The 21071-nt window shown below is 55.1% G+C and overlaps 1 protein-coding gene across 1 annotated transcript in view; it reads left to right on the forward strand.

Annotated features, from left to right (window-relative positions):
* Window positions 1–21071, forward strand: part of LOC120700651 (translation initiation factor IF-2-like) — a 35037-nt gene that overhangs the window by 8164 nt on the left and 5802 nt on the right. The window lies entirely within an intron of this gene.

Here is a 21071-nt window from a genome sequence, read left to right on the forward strand (position 1 = left end):
CGCCGTCCAAACCGCACGCCGGCGAGCCGAGCTCACCGTGGAACTCATAGCTCCGGTCCTCCTCCGCCCGCGCTGACCACACCAGCAGCTCCACCTTGGCCCCGCGAAGCTCACCCACCCCTCCTCCTCGCCCAATCCCCATCGGAACACCCCCGCCGACGAGCGCCTCCGCCGCCGCCTCACTGTCCACCGCTGATCGCCCTCCTTCGACCGTCTCCCGACGCGCCACGGGCACCAAAGGGTGCGGCTCGGTCTCCTCTTTGAGTTCCCCAACATCTCCCTCGCCGCCGGTGACCGGAGTCGCCGGGATCCGCCGCCTCCATCGTTCCCTGTTTTTTCCCACCGGCCGAGGACCCCCCTGTTAGAATTCAAGAAACCCCAGGGGGGGTGTCTGCGAAGCCGTTGACTCATTTGAATAGTGTCAGCAGGGACTTCTTTGTTATTTTTGTTGCAAACTTTGAAATTCCATAGAAATTCGTAGAAAAATCAGAAAAAGGCAAATCTTGATGTTTTGGAATCCTATTGAAGAGATATTTGCAGTACAATTATAATATGTTGAGTGTTAGTTGTGAGTTTTTGCTGTAAAAATAGATTTGTGTAACTAGTGTTTAAATGCTAGTTATTTTTATATTTTTCTTAACTGATGATTGAAACCATGTTTGGCTATGAAATTTTTATAGTAGAGTAATCATGTGATGGCAGAATTGTTATAAAAATTTCGGGGTCATTTGTCATGTTTAGCTATTTCTTTGATTTAATACTCATTAAGTGAGTTTTAATCATGTTAAATAGTTTAATTACTTATAAAATATTTATAATTTTTGTAGAGCCTTGTTTTAGTCATATGTTTCTGTCTGTAAAATTTGAGCACCAGTTCTTGACTATAACAAAAGCTACAAATGAATCTTGTTAGTTTTCTGTCAGTTTTGTTTATTTTATCAGAATAAATTATTTTTATATTAAATCTTGAAAAAATTTCAGTGGCTAAGTTACCTCTGTGTCGACCTCCTGTTAAATTTCTAGCTTCTAGGTTGCTCTGGTTTAACCTATATAATTCAATCTTGTTCTAGGAGTTATCTAAATAAATAATTTGCCCTAAATAAATGGCTGCATGTTTTGGTATGAAATTTACAGGGTAGATCACTCTGTTTACCTTATGTTTGATGTAATTTTTGATAAATTTTACTATTGAATGTCTACTGAGTGATTGATTTATTAGCAAACCATGTTTTCTTTGCTATAGGATTCAACTACAACTTGTTTTATGAAGTTAGTGAGCTTCTTTTGTGCTGTTGATCATGATGCCTTGTGTAGTTGGATATATTAGTCATCTACTCTATAAACGACTGTTTGCCCATGTAATACGATTGTTTGCTGTTTGTTAGACTACAACTTTATCGTGATATGAGTGTGTTTATAATACTGTTCTTGCATTACATATAGATACGACTGTTCTATCGGATGGAACATACGAGCTGATCCCGGATTCCGAAGAAGGTGATATCGAAGCTCAAGTGAACACTACTATACTAACTGAAGCCCCGGACCAAAGTTAAGAAGAGCCCAGGGCTGAAATAGTTAGTGACTACCGAGAAGGCAAGCCCCGGACATAACCTGTATTTCAAATTATTACCATTTATTGTTATTACTTATTTGTGCATTTACAGTTCTTAGGATTTGAATTGAAACCCTAGATGCATGATCCTAGGAACCTATGTACTGAATACTAGACCTGAGTTCGAATAATTGCTAAGCTTATAGGACCGGTAAAAGTCGAGTGGTTGCTTGTCACTCGCGAGCTCTATAGAAATTACTTGTTTACTATCTGTTATCAATATAAGGACGACGGACGGGGTTGTGTTCAATATCATGACCTTATGTGAGACCCCGTCTGTGTTGATGAACTTGCTAAGGTCGCGGTGTGTGGTAGTGCTGGTTAAGTTTTTGAACGTACTAGCCACATGCCGTAAATTTGGTACGCGGTAAGCCTAGTAACCGATTGGACCGGGGAGTGGATATACTGACACTCTCTCTTTAGAGATAGGTTTTTATATGTTATTGTTGATCAACACCACGACTACTAAGGACAAGGTTGGACCTTGGAACCCTATAGTCGGGGAGAGTGTTCCTATCCACAAGCCGGAAAGAAAGGCAAACGGTTGTTTGGGAACGACCCGACGGTGTTCCAAAGGTGTGTGTTAGGTCTGTCTGGCCAGGTTAACAAATTCGATTTGAATCGTCTGCTTCCCACAGTTTGGGACTGCTTGATCTCTTTGCCACACAGGGTAATATGAGCAACATTATTATGATCAATCTTGATGATTGCTTAAAGTTCCACCATGGTTGAATAGTAGTTGCTTACATAGAATAGTTAATCAACTAGAATCCTAGAAGCTAAAATTTGAAAGTAAGGACCTACTCTTTATTGCTTTTCAGCAAAAGGAAAACTAGAGCCTCACAGAACCCTGCATAGTCTAGTTAGGTGGGCTACGTATACCCATTGACGGTTAAGTCTTGCTGAGTATTAGAATACTCAGCCTTGCTTTTGAAACCCTTTTTCAGGTATGAGTTTTGAGGACCAGGTCGCTAGTTTGTCTTGGCCCTGCTCTTTGCCTCTTGGCTGGTCCATAGAGCGGGATACGTCTTTGGCCGGCAACGACCCTGACGAGTGATACCATGCTTGGGCTAGCCTGGTATACTTTTGCGACGTGTTGTAGCCGTCGTGTTCTTTTTCCACTGCTTTTCAAACTCTAAACTTCCAGTTATGGTTTGTATAACGGTTTTACTAAGTTTGGTTTTGTAATAATGTCTTGAACTGATTTGTAATCACTACTGAGCTTGTGTTGTAAAACATGTGGTTGTAATATCTCTGGACTCGCCTTCGTGCGGGGTATGCTTGTTCGATCCGAGAACCGGTGGTTGTATCGGGACGTTACCCGACAGACCAAGAATTGTTCCGTTTGAAGTGCGGTTGAGCCGGTGTTGCCTTTATGGTGATGGCCTGCGCAGTTGAGCCGGGATAATTCAGGTGGTTCTGCCACAATGGCCGGTGGCTATGAGAAGGCAGTATCGGCATATAGTGTTAATCTTCTATTTTGTACTATGTATGGAGTGAATGCGATGTAGAACTTTCCGCTGCAAAACTCTGAAACATGATGTCCTTGTACTTGAACCTCTTTTATGTAATTTAAACTCTATGTACAGTTGTGTTTGTGTGATGATGTCCACATGTTGTGTGAGTGAAGTGTGTTTAAATCCTGGGCGGTGCTCATGACACATTCCAAGGACTATCGGGGTTGGTCCTTTTTAATCTAGTTGATCAATGGACGATAACTTGATTAAACGGGATCAACTTGGGCTGGTTCCTCACATAAAGAGAGACAACAAGATATGATACATTCCCTTCGTTGCAAGCTGGTATAGTTTACTTATATCAAATTTCTCTAATTTTGATCAAATTTAAAGGGAAAAAACCAGCATTTACAACATCTAATTAGTTTGAATCTACCATAAAATGTCTTGATAATGCCTTTATTTGGTACTACAGATGCAAATATATATTTTATAAATACTTAATTAATATTTGAGTTTTCTGATTCAATTTAGATCTAAAATGAATTTAAAATTTGAAATGCATGGAATACATTCCTTTAGTACAGTATAATCTATTAGATAGGCCATGGCAACTTGCTGACATGATTTAGTTCGTTGGCCCATGGGCCATGTGCGATCCCTAGCTATTCTTATGATGTGGCCCTAGTCGTGACCCATCAATTCATCAACAAAGGCCCAAGTTTACAGACAGAAATCTTCCCGTTCGGCCCCGTCGGCTTGCTTTGCTTGTGGTCGCATCGACGCATTCGACGCATCGTCTGATCGGTGATCGCCTCTCGCATGCGTTCTGCCCGAACCAGACTTCTCAAATCTTGTGGACGAGCCGACGAGGGCCACAGCACAGCAGGACCAACCGTGTGCGGTGCGTCCTGCCCCCGCGACACGCGTGCGCGATGCCACGTGCCTATGCCCTGGCGGCCGGCGTCGCCGCGTTAGCACGCTGCTGCCTGCGGGCGTGACGCGGTGCAGCAGCTGTGTACCGCAGACTTCCAGAGCTCTTTTACGATGGTTATGGTTGTGAGTTTTTTTTTGCGAGGAAAAGATTTTTTCATTAAGCATGATTAGGTCACATTACAATCTTGCAGCACAACATGTTCAATACAATTGGGAACACTTCCTAACCAAATAGCCGAGCTGCAAACACGTCTAGCATGTTGTGCCAATTCTTGTGCTACTCTATTTTGCTCTCTAGTTACCTTGACAAGACAAACATTTTCCAACATTGTCATAATCATTTTGACATCTTGTACCAAACTTGCATGAATTGAACGATCAATCCGTTGGTTACCAAAAGCAGCCAGACAACTAGAGCAATCAGATTCCATAATCACCGGACCATTGCACCAATGGTGGGCCAAACAATAAGCCTTCCCTGCAAGCCAAGAGCTCTGCTTCTTCCGCAGAGGAGCAATGAAATAGGTACCTCCATGCAGAGACAAGGATATGTCCATTGTGATCTCGGATTATCACCTGCAGAGGCTTGACCCGTCCTTTCAACATAACTTCCGTCCACATTAATTTTAATCCAACCTTCCTCTGGCAGTCGCCACAAGAGCTTGGCAGTTTGCTTCTCCTTAGGCAGTACTGGCTTTTGATTCCCTGCAAAAACATTAAGGGGACACTTTCCTTTCATATCATCTGAAAAATTGTGTTGTGTTTGAGATAGTGTTGTTTGCAAAGCTCTTAAAGCATGAGTTGAGGCCTTGATGGAGCGGCATCCGCCTCCATGTGTTACAAAATTACGATCACTCCAATTATGCCAAAAGATTAAGATCATTGCAGAGCGCTCTTCCTTGGATAAACAATCTAGCAGAAGTAGAAACCAATTTGGGCCTGAGAGTTGAATCTGGGAAACATCTGGCACCGGCCATTCTGTTCGCATTGCTTCCAAAAGAGCTCGGGAATGAGGGCAAGCAACCACTGCATGGTAAATCGTTTCAGGCTCCATACCACAAATGTGACATGTATCATTGTCGGGTACCACAATTAGGGACACCCTAATTGGGGTACTAAGACTACTTTTAAAAACACAAACACCTGATAAGACGGCTAAGCCCACGAAGGCCCACGACCTGTTTTTCATTCAGAGGAAAGGAAAGGACTCAAAGAAGCCCAGCGTATGGCACATTCACATCCCCCCTCGAACCCGCGGAACGATCTCCGCCTCGCACGAGGGTCCCTCTCAGGCCCGCTGGGTAATCTCCGCCTCGCTCGCGGGTAGCGGATCTACCCTCGAGCAGGTGACCGATCTCCGCCTCGCTCGAGGGTAGCGGATCTACCCTCGAGCAGGTGACCGATCTCCGCCTCGCTCGAGGGTAGCGGATCTACCCTCGAGCAGGTGACCGATCTCCGCCTCGCTCGAGGGTAGTGGATCTACCCTCGAGCAGGTGACCGATCTCCGCCTCGCTCGAGGGTAGCGGATCTACCCTCGAGCAGGTGACCGATATCCGCCTCGCTCGAGGGTAGCGGATCTACCCTCGAGCAGGTGACCGATCTCCGCCTCGCTCGAGGGTAGCGGATCTACCCTCGAGCAGGTGACCGATCTCCGCCTCGCTTGAGGGTAGCGGATCTACCCTCGAGCAGGTGACCAATTTTCGCCTCGCTCGAGGCCACCCCTCGGCGCAAGGGACAAACAGCCCCACCGCCCAACCGCTCGCCGTACGAAGGCATTAAAAGCCAGCCACTCCACCACGGTTCAGAGGACGGGCGGTGTTAGGCCGCCACTCCCACAGTAGATGTGACCGGGGTCCCATCCGCTGACTCTGGTGACCACTCTGCTATCCCGGACGCTGTAGCAGCGCCTTGGGACCTGCGACGCGGGACAAGGCAGGCTCGGTACTGCTCCCGCCGACCATCCGAACCCGCCTCCCACTGGGGAAAGGGTCCGGCGACAACACGTGTCCGACCAAGAGGGGCGCTCAGATCACATGGACGGAGTCCTGGACCTCCCCCCTTTAGGAGTCCGGGCCCTCCACGTGTCCCCCGGACCTTCTGGTATGCACACCCGCACTCCGACCAGGGGGTCCTGGGCCGTCGCGCGCCACCAAATGTCACCGTGCCAAGTACCATGCACCGGCAATGACTACGCCGCCTGCGGGGGCTGGCAGGACGACCGTCGCAATCTTCACAAGACCAAGGACGATATCTAGGATGACTGCGACGCGCGCCACCTTCCCACAGTATACTTCCTACAGTGTCCGACCACTCCCCCGCGTGGGTCGAGGCTGGCATGTCGCAACTCAGCATCACGGCCAACGGGGCCACCGCTTCGTCGCCACGTGCCTCGGCGTCATCTACGCCGGCATCGTCACCCGCTGCGGCACTAGTGCCTCCCAGGGGGGGGCTCTACTTCGGCGTCGCCCTTCCCCTTCAGGATGCGCAACGCTGCCGCCCACGCCTCGTCAATCGGCGCTAACTTCATCGAGCGTGAGGATCTGCCGGGTCATCATCTTATGTCGATCCGCAGCCTCGTCGCGTCGCCTCCTGACGAATCCTACCCCGAGACGGCGACCTCGATCGCCGACGACGTCAACTTCTTCATGAATAACTTCACGGCCAAGGAGGCCAAGGACTGCTCTGGGGTTCGCGACCCCGACGCTCTTCGCTCGTTCCAGCTGGCGACAGCCTACTGCCTCACCAGCTCCGAAGACTCCAGCGAGGGGGATTTTGATCCTTCTCGGGAATGCTTCATGGCGGACCTTGCGGATGAGCGAAACGACAACGCCCCGAGCAACTACGCGGACGGCAGGGCGGATGCGCAGGCAAACTAGCCGGGGGTTTCGCCTGCAGCCCCTTCCACGTCAAGCTCGGCGGCGCGACAAGTTCAGTTAGCGCAGCTCAATGAGCTTCAAGCCAAGCTCGACGAGCAGCGTCAACAAACCCAGGAGCTGCGCGCCGCACTCGAGCAGCAGCGGACCGCGCGTGGTGCACATGCCCAGGCGACGGGATGCGTCGCTCGGGAGCGGATCCTAGCCGACGACCACGTCGACAAATCCCCGGAACTGAAGACGGCTGGCGAAAAGCTCGTCGCTGCGGCCTACCTACTTCAAGCCATGCCCGAGCCATCGACACCTTCGGGCCGCAACCTGCGCCGCGAGGCACAGGAGCTCATCGAGCAGGCTGCCATGCAGCAGGCCGAGAGTTCTGCGTCTCGCATGCGCTCGAAAGCCCCGGAGCAGCCCGAGGGGACTGCGCACCAGGACCGCGAGGTTTCTGTGCACACACCCCCAACAGGGAAGGGCAAGGCAGCCGTAGCTCCCGGTGCGAAGGCACCCTCGGTGCACGAGCGCATCGGAAGAGTTCCCGTAAGGGAGCGAATTCGTGATACTCGCGGGCACGCTGGCGACGGCGACGCCCGCAACGTCATCAACGGCAGGATGTACATCCCTCGGCGGGGTGGACGCTTCGACCCCGAGCACGACAGGGGTGAGTCCCCGGAGCCTCCGGGCACCCGGGTATTCAGCCAGGAGATTCGAACTGCACCTTTTCCCCCGGGCTTTCGACAACCCAACACCCTCGTCAAGTACTCGGGCGAGACTGATCCTGCAGTCTGGCTCAACGACTACCGCCTAGTGTGCCAGCTAGGCGGCGCAATGGAGGACGCGGTCATCATCTGCAACCTCCCTCTTCATCTTGCTGACGCCACACGAACGTGGCTCGAGCACCTGCCTACGGATCAGATCCACAACTGGGCCGACTTGGTCCACATCTTCATGGGCAACTTCCAGGGCACGTACGGGCGCCCTGGGAATTCCTGGGACCTCAAGGGGTGTCGCCAGAAGCCCCGCGAGTCCCTACGTGACTACGTGCGGCGCTTCTCCAAGCAGTGCACCGAGCTCCCCAGCGTCACCCATGTCGAGGTCATAAACACTTTCCTCGAGGGTATGACGTGCCGAAACCTGGTGCATGAGCTTGCGAGAAGCTGACCCGTCAACACCAATGAGTTGTTCAATGCTACCACCAACTACGCCGCCGGCGAGGAGGCTGTTGGTGCCATCTTCGACGACAAATCGAGCAAGCGTAAGGACGATGCGCCCGCGGAGGGTAGCAACGTCAAGCCCAACGCCCCCGCCAAGAAACAGAAGCGGGGGAGGAAGGGAAAGAATCCGGTCCCACCGAATCAACGCGGCTCGGGGCAGGCAGAGGACTCCGAGGAGGCCTTTGCAGCCGCCTCAGACCGCAGAGGACCGCAGTGGACGGACACTTAGCTACCTCCACCGCAAATCCAGGGCGAATGCGGGACAGTGTATTTCGACGGATCGGTGATGAAAACCGGCGCTGGAGCCGGCCTACTCTTCATTTCTCCCCTCGGATAACACATGTGGTACGTGATACATTTGCATTTCCCCACCTCTAACAACATGGCAGAGTACGAGGCCCTCCTCAGTGGCCTCCGCATCGCCATCGAACTCGGCGTCAAGCGCCTCGACGTACGTGGAGACTCTCAACTCGTCGTCGATCAAGTCATGAAGGAGTCTAGCTATCATGACCCGAAGATGGAGGCGTACTGCAATGTAGTGCGCCGCCTCGAAGACAAATTCGACGGCCTTGAGCTCAACCATGTCCCGCGCAAGTACAACGAGGACGCCGACGAATTAGCCAAGATTGCGTCGGGGCAGACCACCGTCCCCCTGAACATCTTTGCTCGCGACATCATCAAGCCCTCCGCCGAATTCATGGATCCGGCGGAACCAGGCCCCTCGTCCACCGGGTCCCCCAGCGGGAACCCACCGGCGGACAAGGCCAAGGCCATGGATACTGACTTCGGGACCACCTTCGCGGACGAGGAGGAAGCGATGGAAGTCGACGAGGCCCCCACTTCGCGAGACTGACGCGTCCAGTACTTTGACTGGATCATTCGAGGGGTCTTACCCTCGAACCGTGCTTAGGCGCGGCGCCTCGCTAGGCGGGCCAAGTCCTTCGTCCTAATTGACGGCGCGCTATACAAGCGCAGTCCCTCGGGCGTTATGCAGCGATGCATCCCCGTTCCCGAGGGCAAGGAGCTGATCCGCGACATCCATGCCGGCATCTGCGGCCATCATGTCGTGCCACGCACCCTCGTGGGTAATGCGTTTCGGCAAGGTTTTTACTGGCCCACCGCGGTCGCCGACGCCACTGACGTCGTGCGGACTTGCGAGGGTTGCCAGTTCTACGCTCGAAAAACACACCTCCCGGCCCATGCTCTGCAGACCATCCCCATCACATGGCCGTTTGCCGTGTGGGGACTAGACCTCGTCGGTCCGCTGAAGATGGCGCCCGGGGGCTTCACCCACTTGCTGGTGGCGGTCGACAAATTCTCCAAGTGGATCGAGGCTCGACCCATCGGCAAGATCAAATCCGAGCAAGCAGTTCTATTCTTCACCGACATCGTCTTCAGGTTCGGGGTCCCGAACTCGATCATCACCGACAACGGCACCCAGTTCACAGGCAAGAAGTTCTTGGCATTCTGCGACAGTTTCCACATACGTGTGGATTGGTCGGCTGTGGCACACCCACAGACGAACGGGCAAGTGGAGCGTGCCAATGGCATGATCCTCCAAGAACTAAAGCCGAGGATCTTCAACAAGCTGAACAAATTCAGCCGGAGGTGGCACACAGAGCTACCCTAGGTCATCTGGAGCCTAAGGACGACCCCAAGCAGAGCCACAGGTTTTTCTCCGTTCTTCCTCGTCTATGGCGCCGAGGCCATACTCCCCACTGACTTGGAGTACGGATCGCCGAGGCTCAAGGCACACCAAGAGCAACAAAACCAGCGAGCTCGCGAAGACTCGCTGGACCAAGTGGATGAGGCTCGAGACGCGGCGCTCCTCCACTATGCGCGCTACCAGCAGTCTTTGCGAAGGTACCAAGCGTAGAGGGTCCGGTGCCGAGACCTCAACGAAGGGGACTTGGTGCTGAGGCTTCGATAGGACAACAGGGGCCGCCACAAGCTCTCACCTCTATGGGAAGGACCGTACATAATCGCCGAGGTGCTCAAACCCGGCACGTACAAGCTGGCGAACGAAAATGGCGAAGTCCTCACCAACGCTTGGAATATACAACAGCTACGTCGCTTCTATCCTTAGCATTTCAAGCTATTTGTCTATTGTTCGTACTCGCATTCTCAGTTTCCCGAAATAGTAAAGTATGCTTTACTGGTTTATTTTTGGGAACCATCCGTGCCCTCGAGGGCTAGGATGTGCGCTAACACTGAGGTACGCTCGGCTTTACCCTCGGCAAAGCCGAGCCTCCCTCGGGGGCTACTACGGGGGGAACCCCCGTACGTCCCCAAAAAGTCGCCAATGTTTTTCGAAATATTTCTGTCATGACCCTAAGCTTCTTGTATCCTTGGAAAAACCGGCGCGAGGCGTAAGCAACTACGGTACGGGGCCGGCCGAGTCGTGGGGCCGCCTATGCCTCCGGGATACGGCACCCCCCTCACCACCGTACGCCTACGTTGCTCATGACTACGAACCCCCTCGCAGACGTTCGTCCAAGTCGCATACAAGAACACGGAAATAAAGTAAAGAAACACAGGCTCGAACACACAAGGCCTCGACGGGCCACACATACAAATTACGAAATAAAATCTCTTATATTCATAGGATGCGATTACAAAGCGCGACTATGACATAAACACTAATCTATTTACACGGGCTCTGAGGCCCAGTTTTCCGGCAGGCTACCATCCCCCCCTTGCGGGTCTTCAGGGGCGTCGAATTCGGCAATAGGAGGGATGTCTGCCTTGAGCTTCTCGGCGAGGACGGTGGCGAACTCCTCCGCGGCTGCGTCGGCTTCATCCATGATGGCCGATGCGGCGTCCGCGTCAGCATCATCAGGAACGACGTACCCCGACGACACCCTCTGGAGGTCCATGAGGTAATGCGTCGAGGCTACGGCAAGAGCCCGCAGGACACCGAGGCGGAAGGTGCTCTTGGCGTGCTCAGCAACCCGACCGCCTAGCGCGCGCAGGCGGCTGATCACCGAACTGCCCGAGACGGCACCCTCCCCCTCGAGCTCTTGACACATGCTCACGGCGGTCTGCTCCAGCTCAGCAAACTCCATCTGTGCCGCCGTGAGCGCGGTGTGGACTGCTTCCTTCGCCACGATCTCGTCCGCCACCTTCTGCCTTAGCTCTGAGCAAAGGAAATCAACATCAGCTACGAAAAGAAACAAATCGATGAAAAATCGAAGGTACTCACCCGAGATGTTCTTCTGCGCTTCCTCCCTCTGGGTCTGGGCGGCCTCTTCGAGCGAGGACAGGGAGGCTTCCTTCTCTCTAAGGGCGCCCCCCATGTTCTGAAGGGCCACCTCCTTCCCCTCGAGGACCTCGCCCTTTTCCCGAAGGGTCCCGGTGAGCACAACCACGGCCACCTCTTTATGGAGGAGCTCGGCCTTCTGCTGCTCGAGCGTCGTGCTCAGGCGCTGCAGCTCAGTGCTCTGCACCTCCGCCTCGCGAGCTCTCTCCTCGAGCGCCATCCGAAGGCGCTGCAGCTCGGCAGCTTGCGCCTCGGTCTCCTGGGCCTTCTGCTCCGCTGCCGACCTCTGGACGTCCCGCTCACCAGCAACCCGCGCCAGCTCCTCCTCCAGCGCTTGCTGACGCGCCCCCAGATCGACCATTTTTGTGTTGGCGTCGATATTTTTGAGCACCAGCTCGGCGTTGTGTTGCCCTAGCTGGCTCATCTGGGAGTACAACCGGTTCATCTCGGCGCTCTTTTCGCGCGAGATTTCCCTCAGCTGCTGCAAAGGGGGAGGACATGGGTGAAGACGCGTAAAAACTAAAACCGAATCTGAGCAATTTTCGGGGAGGCAGTATTTACCTGGCTGACCTGGTAGTCCGCATTTTGGTGGAGCTGGAAGGCGCGGTCGAGGGCTTGCAAAATCTCCCGACCCACGCCCATCTGTTTGTTCCAGGCCTCCTCCTCCTCTTGCTCCTTGCGGAGGAACTCTGAGTGGACCCCGGACGGGACAATCACCCCAAGGTGGCCCCCCTCGGACGTCCCCGCCTCGAGCATGCCCGCGCCGGCCGACGCGAACTCGGCGATGTGCGCGGCGGCGCTTGCTGCAGCAGCGGAGTCGATGTCCATCGAGTCCCCGTACTCCTCGCTGCTGTCCGGCAGGTCCACCACCGCCGTCGCACCCTCCTGCGCCGTCGGCACGGGTACCACCGCGACGGTGCCCTCATCCCGGGCCTCGGCGGTCTCCGAGATAGGGGCTCCTCCCGCCCCTGGCGCCTCTTGCGCCGTTTCTTCCTCTGCGACACCCTCGCCCTCGGCCCTCGGGGGCTCGTGGACGAGGGTATCCTCCTCCGCTTGACCGGCAGGGCGCTCCCGCGCGTCCCCTCCAGTTTCTCCTTCCACATCCGGTCGGGCGGCACTGGCCGCGTCGGCCTGACCGGCCTCAACTTCAATGGCCGCCTGGGCGGCGCCACCGGCACCGCTTCGGCTGATCTCCTCGGCGTCGTCAGCCCAAGCGGCCGCTTCGGCACCGCTCTGACCGGCGTCGCCCTCCTCCTGTGCCTGAGCCTGCTGCGCCGCCCGGGCCCCCAAGCCAGGGCCTCCCGTAGCGTCGCAGCCGCCGCCTCGAGATCCACAGCAGGCTGGGGCTGCGGCCCCATGTGCGGCGTGCTGCGTGCCCCGGTCTTGAGAGCCTTGGCCGGGGCAAGCTACTCCGCATCTTTGGGGACGGCCCCGGGGCTGGAAATCAAGAGACGCGAGTTGAGGACAACAGGATTAAGAAATCCACCAAACACATAACAAAAACGAAACCCAAATTACTTACCCAGATCGAGCACTCATGCTCCGCTACCTCAAGGCGCCTCTTCGGGCCCGAGCCACCGTACCGCCCCTCGAAGACTGCCCTGAGGGCGCCCCCCTCGTGTCGGCCTGGTGGCTCGAGGCTAACAGCACGGACGACTCCTCGCCCGCCGCAGCCTCGTCACCGCGAATCAGCACCTGGGGCGCGGGCGTCTCCTCGCCGGCCGCAGGCGGGGATGACTCCCGCTCCGCCCCCTCGAGGGTTGGGCGCGCCGAGGCCACGGCCCTTGTCTCTTCCGCCGCCGCTGGCTCCCCCTCGTCCTCGTCCCACAGGTAGAATGGAGGGGGGCTCGCGCCCGCACCTTCCCCGTCGCCCCTTAGAGCATGGTCCTCGGCATCCGAGGCCTCCTCCTCGTCCTCTTCCGAGGACTCAGGCGTGGCGGGCTGCGGCTTCCCCTCCGCGCGAGCAAGCTTGCGCGCTTTGTCGTGCTCCGCCTTCCTTTTCCTCTTCCTCTCGGCCTTGGCCTCCGCTGTGTCCTTCCGCCTTTTCATCTTCTCCGCGTGAAGGCGATTGATTAGGCGTTGTTCCGGGACCGGGGGCTTCGAGATGCCGCTTCTCAACCCCTGCAAAGCACGTCCGAGAGGGAGTCAGGAGAAGAGACCTACACAACACACGCCGGACTCGAAGATGAAACTTACCAGAGAAATATACACCAGCTCAGGGCGCATCTTGATCCTCCAGAGATCCTCGGGATTTTGAGGGAACTCCGCTACCACATACCTCGCCCTCCGGGCGGCGGTGGTGCGGGAGAGCAACTTGTTCGACGTCCTCGAGCCCTCCACCTGGCTCCCGGGGGTGAGCTGGTAAATCGGCAGGGCCCTCTCCACGAGAGGGATCACCCTCTGCCGATGGAAGTTCGCGATGATGGCCGCCGCTGTCAACCCCTTCCTCGCCAAACGTGCCAACGCATCAGTGAGGCCCTCGAGCTTGGCTTGTTGCGCCGGGGGCGACACCCCCCAGTCCCACTTCGGCGGTCGCTCCCGAAGAACTTTGTTGGTAAACGCCGGGATCGCGCCGCTGAAGTTTCGAAGGTAGAACCACCCTCGACTCCACCCAGCATTGTTCGTCCTCATCTTGCTTGAGATATAAAAGTTCTTCCGGGTCGGGCGGACATGGAGTGTCAGGCCACCGGCGCGCGCGAACCGCCTCGGCTGGTTCCGCGCGTTCTCGACGAAAAGTTCACCGCGGAACAGATGGATCCAGAGGTCCCAATGGACGTCGATGCCGAGGTACCCCTCGCAGATGGCGACGAAGACCGCCGCCTGCGAGATGGAGTTGGGGCAAAAATTGTGCAGCTCCACTCCATAGTACTCGCACAAGGCCCTCATGAACCTGCTGACGGGGACGCCGAAGCCTCGCTCGTGGAGGCGCACGAAGCTTACGACGTAGCCCTGCGGGGGCTTCGGCTCGCTCTCGTCCGGGTGCGGGGAAATCCACACCGGCGCCCCCGTGTCGGGGTTCCGCGGTAGCAGCCGATCGGCGACCAGCTGCTCCAGAACAGCAACGGTGGCGGAGGACTTCCCCCACGGCAAGGGCTCCTGGATGTCGGCCATCTCTGCGAGTCGAGGGGGATGCAGGAATGAAGGCTCCGAAATGGCTAAGTCTCTCTCTCTTCCTCTCTCTTTCTCCTTCTTCCTCCTTCTCGCTCTTGGCTACGGGTTCAGGATGCAACGGAGGCGGAGAAGGCGAAGCGGGATGGAGGCAAACGGCCAGGTGAACCCAAAACATCCCCTTTCTCTTCGTCTTTATTCACCACGGGGGGTGCATCCGCAGCCACGGCCCATATCTACCGCATTGAATGCGGTAGATTTTGCTATCGCTGACGGGTGGGCCCCACAACCGCGGAGTCTCCCACGCGCACACGCAGCAATAAATACGGCATGGTAACCGGCAGGCACGGCGCGACTGTTGCGTTATCCCATCCGTCAGCCGCCGCCCACGCCGCTTCGTCTGCCCGAGGCTGTCGCCTAAAAAGGCACGCCCACACCGCACCGCACGAATCGGGCCACGTCGCCCACCACCAGCGGGAGACCCGCGCGCGTGACTCGCGACTCGGCGTCGTTTCAAATCAAGACGGAATATTCCTTCAGGGGTCCCTTTACCCTCGAAGGAATCGCATTCCGAGGCCTTACGGATCAGGGGTTCGAAGCCTGGCCCTTCGGGGGTTCGACAGGCGCCTCAGATCGCCAGAGTCAGGAACTGCAAGGATGTGCCGTACAAGCTACCCTCGAACGCGAAGTTCGAGACATCCTACGCAGTGTTCAAGGCCGGTCGAGGGTGCCTAGAAGGGGGATCCCATCGAGGGAGAGCATCGAGCCCTCGAACCCTACCGAATGGGTTCGAGCCCCGCCTAGCGAACCCTTGCGAGCGCTTTACGAGACGTGTCTATGGACCACGAGCCGACCCCTATCGAATGGGGCACGGACGTCCGCTTGAACAATCTGCTCAATAGCTCACTGAAGCAGCCATAGCTCGCGGCCCGGGCATGGGTAGCATGGTGCGCTTCTCCCCTCCTCCCTGCGGAAGGGCGACGAGGGTCGTAATCGAAGTCGAGGGTTCCCCTGAACGCCTTCATACGGGCTTGGGCTCGAGGGGCTCCTCGCACACCACGGTTCAAACCGCACCCTCGAATAAGCCGACAACCATCAATTGTGAAGCTCCACGTGTCTAACCAAACCCTCCGCTGTAGACGTACGCCCTCCTGATGGTTAAGCTGAATGCTGGGCCATTGTACCTGCACTGAGAACGCCGAGGCCGGCTGAAAGAGTGCCGATGCCGGCCGAAAAAGACGCTGGACGGCCACCCTAGTAAAACTACCCAGTGGGGCAATGTTTATAGCCCTTGGACGAGCACAAACTCTCATCCAAGGCCTCGGGGGCTACACCCGCGGGTGCACTGACGCGCCCCCGCGGAGGAGACTTCACACATATTCGAGGGTCGTAACTCTCTGTTCTCCCCTATACCCTCGATCAGCCTCCCCATAGAGGGGAAAGGGGACTTTATTGCTCAAATACAGATAAAGATTACAAACGGTTACCGGCGCGAAGCCATCGAAAGATACAAACACATTGCCACTTACGTGGCAATTTTCCCTATCTTGGGGAGGAACGAGTGACGAAGAAAGGCACCGAGCCCCTGGCTGATGCAATGGCCAGGCTGCTAGGGATGCGAGGAACAGCCCGCAGACCGCACGGGTCCGGCAGGATACTTTCCTCGCAAGCCTTCTTCTAGCGTCTCCTCCACCGAAGACCACGCGGGGGGACGAGCTAGCGGACAGCGCCCTCCGCACCATCTCCCCGAGAGCAACCTTGTCGCCGGGGGGCACGATGCGAAAAAAGGCAGCCTGACCTGGCGCCAGCGCCACAGTCAGGCGTCTCCGCCACCCTTCAGGCTAGGGGACATCACAGGAGCAGGACCCCATGGGCCCAATGCTCTTCTGCTGATCCCACTTGACCTGAGGGATGGAGCGCATGCCCACTCCAGTCTTCCCCTACCGCTCGCAAGCATTCTTCTAGAGCCAAAAGCCTAAAAAAGCCAGGCCACCCCATATGGGGGTCGGCCACAAAAAGGCAAAGGAAACATTACAAGAATTGGGCAATGCTGGAAAGATGAGGGGGGAGGTTGAAGAGGAAAGGGAACCCCACGACCCCTATTTATAGCGGCGCCGGACACAAAGCTTCAAGCTTGTCAGAAAGCGGAGGCTTGTGTCGCCCGTGACGACGCGGCGCTCCACGAGCAAAGGATGTCCTTGGTCACCGCGCCGAGACACGACCGAACGAAATAAAGCGGCGCTGAGCCCCTGGACGCTAAGCGGTGCAGCATCGGCTTTGGCCGGCTGCCCTCGAACGACGCGCCGCAAAGCAACCATGGACGCCGGGGCCAAAACCCTACGTGCGGGACAGCGCGATGAAAGCACCAGCTGCCAAGCAGCAGGCGCCACCGTCGCCCTGGCCCCCCTCAGCGCGCGGACACATCTTGTCCTTTAAACAAACAAATAAAAGGGCACACGCCTCGAACTACCCTCCTCGCAGGCGGACTATTCCGATCGACGAGTTGTCACACCCGCCGGGCCCACGCTCAAGTGCGCCCAGTAGGTGCACGACTTTGACTAAACACGTCAAGGGAGAAATCGCCGAATTACTCTTTGGCCGAATCCCATAACTCGACCAAAGCCTCGGGGGCTACTGTCGGGTACCACAATTAGGGACACCCTAATTGGGGTACTAAGACCACTTTTAAAAACACAAACACCTGATAAGACGGCTAAGCCCACGAAGGCCCACGGCCTGTTTTTCATTCAGAGGAAAGGAAAGGACTCAAAGAAGCCTAGCGTACGGCCCATTCACATCCCCCTCGAACCTGCAGAACGATCTCCGCCTCGCACGAGGGTCCCTCTCAGGCCCGCTGGGCAATCTCCGCCTCGCTCGAGGGTAGCGGATCTACCCTCGAGCAGGTGACTGATCTCCGCCTCGCTTGAGGGTAGCGGATCTACCCTCGAGCAGGTGACCGATCTCCGCCTCACTTGAGGGTAGCAGTTCTACCCTCGAGCAGGTGACCAATCTCCGCCTCGCTCGAGGGTAGCGGATCTACCCTCGAGCAGGTGACCGATCTCCGCCTCGCTAGAGGGTAGCGGATCTACCCTCGAGCAGGTGACCAATCTCCGCCTCGCTCGAGGGTAGCGGATCTACCCTCGAGCAGGTGACCGATCTCCGCCTCGCTGGAGGGTAGCGGATCTACCCTCGAGCAGGTGACCGATCTTCGCCTCGCTTGAGGGTAGCGGATCTACCCTCGAGCAGGTGACCAATCTCCGCCTCGCTCGAGGGTAGCGGATCTACCCTCGAGCAGGTGACCGATCTCCGCCTCGCTTGAGGGTAGCGGATCTACCCTCGAGCAGGTGACTAATTTCCGCCTCGCTCGAGGCCACCCCTCGGCGCAAGGGACAAACAGCCCCACCGCCCAACCGCTCGCCGTACGAAAGCATTAAAAGCCAGCCACTCCACCATGGCTCAGAGGACGGGCGGTGTCAGGCTGCCACTCCCACAGTAGATGTGACCGGGGTCCCATCCGCTGACTCTGGTGTCCACTCCGCCATCCCGGATGATGTAGCAGCGCCTTGGGACCTGCGACGCGAGACAAGGCAGGGTCGGTACTGCTCCCGCCGACCATCCGAACCCGCCTCCCACTGGGGAAAGGGTCCGGCGACAACACGTGTCCGACCAAGAGGGGCGCTCAGATCACATGGACGGAGTCCTGGACCTCCCCCCTTTAGGAGTCCGGGCCCTCCACGCGTCCCCTGGACCTTCTGGTATGCACACCCGCACTCCGACCAGGGGGTCCTGGGCCGTCGCGCGCCACCAAATGCCACCGCGCCAAGTACCATGCACCGGCAATGACTACGCCGCCTGCGGGGGCTGGCAGGACGACCGCCGCAATCTTCACAGGACCAAGGACGGTATCTAGGATGACTGCGACGCGCGCCGCCTTCCCACAGTATACTTCCTATAGTGTCCGACCACTGTACCCCCGCAATTTAGGGGAAAACGACGACTTCCGTGCTCCCACTCATGTACACCGCCCCTCCTTACAACTATAAAAGGAGGAGGTGGGCTTCCTTTAGCGGGGGCTAGCTGATCTCTCTGATCTAGGACTGGTCGCTCGCTCTCTGGCTTCTCTCTTCCGAGAGAACGTTCCACGACTACTAAGTACTCATCTCAACCGACTCCACTTCTAGCAGAGACTTGGGAGCTTCCCTCCCTCTCTCGCCTCACTTGCCCCTACTACAAGCACTCCGGGTGTAAGATAATACAGTGCCCTCGCACACCCTCCTTTGCTGGACGTACGGCCCCACGGCCGGAACCAGGATAAACCGTGCGTTACTGTGTTGCCTCTTGCATCATCATCTGGGACGAGGAAACACGCAGCATTTACTAGTTGGGATCCGGACCCTCGGGTCCGGACACCGACAATCATCTTTCAGGATATTCCTAGCCTTCTTATTTACATTAGTTGGGAGAGCGTTTCTTGCCAGGCGCCATGCAAAGATTTTTACTTTGGGTGGAATATCTGCTTTCCATATATGCTGCCATAAGCATCTTCGGTTTTTGTTCTCACTGCTCGAAGCATAAGTCTCAAGAGTGTCCAGATTCAGTGCAAGTTTGTAAGCACTTTTGACTGAAAAAATGCCCGAACGCTCAAAGTGCCAGGCTATAATATCTTCAGTCCTATAAGAGAGCTTAATTTTCAGAATCTCTTCAACATCAGCAGGAACAAAAAATTGTTGTAGAATGTCAATCTTCCATTCCATTCAGTTTTCAACAATGAGATCAGCCACCCATTTAAGCCTTGATGGTCTTCTTCTTGTGATCGGTCTCAAATAGAAGTATCTTGGAATCCAGTTATCACGCCAAATACGAAAATTCTTGCCATTCCCAACACGCCAAATTATGCCCTTTTTCAATAATTCAATACCATACTCAATCGAGCGCCATGTATTGGATGCATTACCTGTGAAAACTGTATCAAGCAATTCCACATTAGGAAAATATTTAGCTTTTAGGAGTCTAGAACAGAGACTATCCGAGTAAAATAATAATCGCCAAGCCTGCCGTGCCAACAAAGCTTGGTTAAAAAGTAGAAAGTCCCTAAATCCCATCCCACCTCTGCATCTGGGTTGCACCAAATTATTCCAAGAAACCCAGTGAGTCTTCTTTTTCCTATCTTCTGCACCCCACCAATAATATCTAATTATTTTTGTAAGATCATCACAGAGACCATTAGGCAGCTTAAAGGCTCCCATCATATATGTGGCAAGGGCTTGTGCAACTGATTTTATCAAAACTTCCTTTCCTGCCATTGATAGATTTTTGTCGCTCCTATCAGCGAATCTTTTACAAAAACCTTTTACCAAAACGTGCTTTAATTGGTTGGAACTTATCCTTCTTCATTCTACCCTCTGGAGTGGGCAATCCAAGATATTTCTCATCAAAAGCCTCTTTCTCAATTTGTAGCGCACCTCGGACAGAATCCTTGGCCTCATAGGAGCATAGAGTTCCAAACATAACATAGCATTTTTGGGGATTGATTAACTGACCAGTGCATGTACAATACAATTGCAGAATGTTTTTTTATGCGCCTTGCTTGCTCTGCATCAGCCTTAAAAAATAATAGACTATCATCTACAAACAAGAGGTGTGATATAGGAGGCGCACGGCGACAAATGCTTAAGGCTTGCACTTGTAGAGATTTTGTAGCCTTGCTCAGTAATGTAGATAGACTATCAGCCACAAACAAAAATAAATAGGGTGACAAAGGATCACCTTGGCGAAGGCTGCTGTAGCAGATCCGCCCAAATTAAACCAGCTTAAGTGCGCTAATTATCATTTTAATGAATAATCAAGTTACCACGCACTTAAAACGGTGTAATCCGGCAGTCCGTCGGGTAATTCCCGATTAAACTACTGTACTCCAGGATCACATTTGCACTAGAAGTGTCGCACGAAGACGAGCACAGGGGATACAAGCATACAGAGATTCTCAAATTAATTTAAAACACGGGTTTTACATAAAGGTTTTGAATACAAACTACAGAGCTCAACACACAGCGGAAGTTTAAAACAGAGTTCAAAATACAGTAAAGTACTACGAACGACGATAAAAGTGAGCCTCACATCTTGCCCACGATGGGACCCACTCGACGGTCCACCCAACTGGCCCGAACTTCACGGAGAAGATGGGACCCACTCGACGGTCCACCCAAGAGGAAGTGGTTGTCCAATCCAGAACGCACATACCTCCTCGAAGTCAGCGGGGACACAACTTGCTCAGGAGGGTTACAACAACAACCCTGAGTATACTAATACTCAACAAGACTTACCCAACTATGGTATATACAGAGCCGACTCTCGCAGTTTCACGGGCACGTACAGGCGTAAGTGCGCGGGCATGAGCACGGGCGCGTGGGGGCACAGATGGCACCGGCATGTGGACGGACGCGTGGCAGGTCAGTGCGCGGGCATCTGGAATGCGCCGTTGGCACTGGACGCATAGACGTGGCATAAGGACCATTGGCACTGGCGCACGGACGTGGCACATGGGCCGTTGGCACTGGACGTACGGGACGTGGCCAAGAGTGTGAAACCCCGGCCCAAGGCTTAATAGGATTA

Source organism: Panicum virgatum, chromosome 3K, assembly GCF_016808335.1.
Source record: "Panicum virgatum strain AP13 chromosome 3K, P.virgatum_v5, whole genome shotgun sequence".
NCBI classification, from domain to species: Eukaryota; Viridiplantae; Streptophyta; class Magnoliopsida; order Poales; family Poaceae; genus Panicum; species Panicum virgatum.